We start from the raw sequence: 6000 nt of genomic DNA, 5'->3' as shown, positions 1-6000 counted from the left end.
CTGACATTTATGTTTCCTTTTTCTAAATTTTTTCTTTTATACTTTATATAAATAATTTTTTTATGTAAAAAGTATTATAAATCATAATAATTAATAGCTTAAAATATTTCAAAACATATAAAAAGTTTTTGTTAACTTTCAAAATTTCATTTATACCGCATAAATTGGGAGAAATATAGATATATAGATATTTTAAGTTGCTAATTATTGTGAGTTATAGTACGTTTTATGTAATTTTCATATATATTACTCCGTCCTGATTTATGTGATACAAATGAAATTTCAAAAGTCAATGAAGTTTTTATAAGTTTTTTTTATATAAACTTGTTAATTATTGTGATTTCTAATATATTTACGTAAAACATACTCTAAATGCAACTTAAAATATATAAAAACATACTAATAAATTGATTCAAATTTCATATGTACCACATAAATTAAAACAGAAACAATAACATATATTGGGCCCCGTGCTGGCACGGGGTCCCATATCTAGTCTCGTATATATAAAGGACAGTTAGCTGTTTGTTTATTCTAGGTTAGGGGTATTTTAGGGTTTTCCATTATTTTTAGCAATGTTATTCTTGTACAATAATGCTTTTTAGGTTGTACATTTTTTAAAGTAAAAAAAACCTTAGCTAAACCAGATGCTATAAGAATATTTTTGGCATTTTCATATTTTTATCTGTTATTGCCTTTTGTACTTTGTGAATAAAAGGTTGAACTATCTCATTTATCATATTTAATGGCCCTCACTTCTTCTACTTATTTCACATTGCTGTGGTTAGAAGCAGTCTCCTCATTTCACATCACAAGTCTTGAAGAATACTCTTTTCTCCCTAAACTATACTGCTCTTTCTTGCCCAGTTTACAGGTAAGTTTCCCCTCTGTTTTTTCCTTTTAATGTTATCACTGTTAGTTAGGTTTGAGATTCTGTTAATTTCTAATTCGAGATGTTTTGAATTTTCCATGAAATATTTGCCCTTTTTTTGGTTTAAAATTTTAGGTTACTGTATTGCATTTTTCCTTTTTTTGCTTATTTTTTCATGGTTTAATCTTAATTTTCATCTGTTTCACCTCTTTCAAGATATGATTTAATCTTAAAATGTTTCAACTCTTTCAAGGTAAGTAACAATAGATTAAGAGTTTGTTATATTAGGTATAACATCCGTACTTGCATAAAAGGTGTTCGTGAAATTGCCTGAAAAGAAAGTATAGCTATTTCTGGACTACGTTAGAAAGCCTTAATCCAATTAATTTTGTTTATGGATTTGAATATCACCACGAGTTTCAATATTAGAATTCGAAGCCAGATAGGGAATTTAGGGGATGACGGAGGGTTCCGGAAGACGAGTAATGATGATGGTGATAGGCTGATGTTATCACTTTAGGCCTGTAAGCATTTCATTTGTTTGGTTTTACGAGATGTACAACTTTAATGTTGTGCTGGCCTTTTTCTGCTTGATTTTTATTTGCAGTTGTTGCATGCTACTATTAAGTTTTTCCCCTGTCTCTAAATTCCTTGTACTCGAGAATTAATTTTTGTTTTGGTGAGATGGATCATTGTATTTCTTGAAAGTTAAAAAACACTTTAGACTAAAGCATTTTCTTTTGGCTTTTACCTAGAAAGAAGACAGGATCTTCTTAATTGTGAAGATGAGAAGATATTTAGATGGTATGAGTTCGTTATGCTAAGCATGTATTTACTGAAACCTTTTGAATTACAATTTTAGTCTTCACTTTTAATCAAAGACCTTCTTGTACATGTCCTTGAGGGCAGTATTCATGTCAAAGAGTTCTTGGTATAATATGGATACAAAATAATTATACAATGTTGAATTAATACTCAATAAAGTTAGAGTGTTTGTTGTTATTTACTATGCTGGCGGGAGGTAATAATACTTGATGAGATAATCGAGGTGTGCACAAGTTGGTCCGAACACCACCATCAATTCCTCATATAAAAAGAAGTTAGAAACTTTACGTTTATAGAAGCATAATCATAAAAGCAAGACCAAAAATAAAGAATGATTCTCCTGTGTCGCTGGAGGCGGGTGCTACTGTGCAAATGAGCTCCAAAAAAATCCAAAAGAGTGATTCACTCCTTAGGTTCTCTTTTCCTTATATTGAGGGAGAGGGGGTCCATGCTACTCAAACTCAAAGGAGAACATTTGAAAACATCAAGAAGATATAAACAATAACATGGCTGATTTACTAAAAACTCCATATCTACAAAACCAAGTAGATGATCTACAAATACAAGCAACAACTTCATTAACCACAAAATTCAGAAATACAAAAAAGCTAAAATATTCACTTATTGATAACAGAAACAAGAAATGTTTTACAACGCTTTTAACAAAACATACTGTCTCAGCTAATGAGCATCATCTAAATTGTTGTCCAACAACAAGCCTTCTACATGTTCAATCCATCCCACAAGATCAGTCCATTCCACAAGATCTGTCCCTCCCACAAGATCAGTTCCATGTCCAGTCCCTTCCACAACATCAGTCCCATGCACTAAATCAGTATCAGTCACATATCTAGTCCTTTCACTATCATGTTCAAAAGTAGCAGTCCATTCCAAAGATGGAATCCCTTGTCTAGCAGCCAATGTAGAGTAATGTTCAACAACAGGCATATCATATCCCTCCCAAAAGGGTAGTCTGAAGATCAGTCCCTCCAACAAGATCAGTCCCATGTCCAATCCCTTCCACAACCTCAGTCCCATGTACTAAATGGGCATCAGTCCCATATCTAGTGCCTTCACTATCATGTCCAAAAGTAGCAGTCCATTCCAAAAAAGGAGTCCCTTGTCCAGCAACCAATGTAGAGTAATGTTGAACAACAAGAATAGCATATCCTCCCAAAAGGGCAGTCCGATCCAAATCACTACTTGTCTCACCTAAACGTAACTTTTTTGTCGGTACAACACCAGATGACCAAGTCAACAACCGTTGATGAAGGCAAGTAACAGTAGACATAGAAGCTAAAATAAACCAAACATAAACTAATTAAAAATTTACACAAAATAGAAATTATGGCACCTAAAAATGAATTAGCAGAAAAGTTCTCTCTAAACAATTTTGTTAGGACATTGGCCCTAGAAGCTCTGGTCCTATAAGCTTGTATTTTGGCAATGGTCTCATCAATCAGTTTAAAACTATCAATTGATACTCCAACCTCCGCCCTTTTTTTTCCTAGTTATTGCCTTACTCTACTCTAATACTAAATCAATATAATAAACTGAAAAATTATTACTAAAGAAATTCTTAACACTTTCATTAGAATCCATTCGAAAGAGTTGATCTAAATTTTGATGGAAGGTTGTAATTGAAAACTTAGTCTCTACTGTCCAGCCAAATGCTACTATAACATATTTTTTTAGTTTTACCAAAGTATATATAGAATTAAAAGAAAATGAGACTGTTCCACGACCATTAACTAATTTGACCACCACAAATTTTGTATGATCTGCAATTACAATAAAAATGAAAAAGTTAGATCATGTTTAAAGTCAAAATATAACAGAATAAAAGAGTTGGAGTTACATTAGGATGTTCCTTTGACTTTTGAAGGGTCATGTGTAGGAAGTGTAGACACAGAGTTATGTGTAGGAAGTGTAGACACAGTCAAATTATCAAACCACCAAGGAGAAAAGGAATAGATTAAAACTGTGTACCCAACCTTCTGAAAAAATAAACAAGGCATAAATAAAAATAAAAATTTATATTAAAGAATTACTTAATCACAAAAATGTTAACCTGCAATTGTTCTTTGATTAATTTGTACTCCTCGATTGGAAAATCTGCATTGGTATGAGTGGTAAGGAATTCTAAAACTCCAGTACAAAATAGGGAAATTTTTTGATGCATTAATATTGAATTGTTTAGCCAAATCCAGATGCAAAAAATTTGAATGGTTAGAGAATGTGTAGGTATTTTGTTTAAAAGTTTTGACTTTGTTTTTTCCTAAATTGTTTTCTATAAGATGGAAGTTGGGAAGAACTATAAGCCATTGCATAAGGTGAATTCTTGGCTGTGAGTTGTGTGTCATCATCATGGGAGGGAAACCAAAACTGAATTAAGTTGTTTTTTGAAACAACCATGGTAGAATAAGCACTGTGGTGAAACAGATTGAACATCATATTATACATAGTTACATATAATTGTTAATCCTCATCTGAAAATTGTAGAACACAAGTGTTAAAATGTCTACGGAAGATGTAAATGAATAATTTTTCACAAGCATAAAATGACACATAATTTGTCCAATGTAAAGGAAAAAAAAAATTCTAGGAAGTTGGAAAGATAACTAATTGGGACCCTAAACTCTTATAGGATAAATTAGAGTCATTGAGACTTTAAACTACTGCAATTTAAATTGTCGTGTAACTCTAAAGGACTACTTTGCCATTACAATTCTCTTGGAACTCTAAAAGACTGCTTTGCAATTTTAATTAACTCTAAAATGAGAGAGATAAAGAGTAGTAAATTTATGGAATTTTTTTTTCTAAATTACTTTTTTTGAGAGAGTAAATTTTCTCTTGGAACTCTAAAAGTCTGCTTTGCAATTTCAATTAACTCTAAAAATTGAAAAAAAGTAATTTAGAAAAAATATTGAAATTGCAAAGCAGTCTTTTAGAGTTCCAAGAGAAAATTTACTCTCTGAAAAAAAGTAATTTAGAAAAATTATTTTTTTCCATAAATTTACTCTCTGTCTCTCGTTTTAGAGTTAATTGAAATTGCAAAGCAGTCTTTTAGAATTCCAAGAGAAAAGTAGTCTTTTAGAGTTACAAGACAATTGAAATTGCAGCGGTTTAAAGTCTCAATGACTCTTATTTATCTTATAAGAGTTTAGGGTGCCAAATAGTTATCTTTCCAACTTAGATTTTTTTTATTCCTTTACATCTTCTATACATATTTTTATGTACAGATTATGTCACTTGTGAAAAATTACTCCTTTACATCTTCTGTAGACATTTTACCCTTGTGTTTTACATTTTTCAGATGAGGATGAACAATTATATGCAGCTATGTATAATATGATGTTCAATTTGTTTCACCACAGTGCTTTCCATGGAGGTTTCTTGAAACTAGCTTAATTCAGTTTTGGTTTCCCTCCCATGATGATGACACACAACTCACTGCCAAGAATTCACCTTATGCAATGGCTTATAGTTCTTCCCATCTTGAAACTTAACAATCTAGGAAAAAACAAATAGCCAAAACTTTTAAACAAAATACCCACACATTTTCTAACCATTCAGATTTTTTGCATCTGGATTTGGCTAAACAATTCAATATTAATGCATCAAAATTTTTCCCTATTTTCAAATTGTCCAGTACTGATTGTATTGGAGTTTTTGAACTCCTTACGAACCATACCAATGCAAATTTTTCAATCGAGGACTACAAATTAATCAAAGATCAATTGCAGGTTAACATTTTTTTGATTAAGTAATTCTTTAATATAAATTTTTATTTTTATTTATGTCTTGTTTTATTTTTTCATAAGGTTGGGTACACAGTTTTAATCTATTCCTTTTCTCCTTGGTGGTCTGATAATTTGACTGTGTCTACACTTCCTACACATGACCCTGTGTCTACACTTCCTACACATGACCCTTCAAAAGACAAAGGAACATCCTAATGTAACTCCAACTCTTTTATTCTGTTTTATTTTGACTTTAAACATGATCTAACTTTTTAATTTTTATTGTAATTGCAGATCATACAAAATTTGTGGTGGCTAGATTAGTTAATAGTCGTGGAACAGTCCCATTTTCTTTTAATTCAACCTATACTTTGGTAGAACTAAAAAAATATGTTATAGTAGCATTTGGCTGGACAGTAGAGGGTTAATAGTCGTGGAACAATCCCATTTTCTTTAATTCTACCTATACTTTGGTAGAACTAAAAAAATGTGTTATAGTAGCATTTGGCTGGACAGTAGAGGCTAAGTTTTCAATTACATCCTTAGATCAAAATTTTAGAT

This window comes from Solanum stenotomum, unplaced genomic scaffold, assembly GCF_019186545.1.
Source record: "Solanum stenotomum isolate F172 unplaced genomic scaffold, ASM1918654v1 scaffold18587, whole genome shotgun sequence".
NCBI classification, from domain to species: domain Eukaryota; kingdom Viridiplantae; phylum Streptophyta; class Magnoliopsida; order Solanales; family Solanaceae; genus Solanum; species Solanum stenotomum.
The sequence above is the reverse complement of the archived record's forward strand: the minus strand, read 5'-3'. Positions refer to the sequence as shown.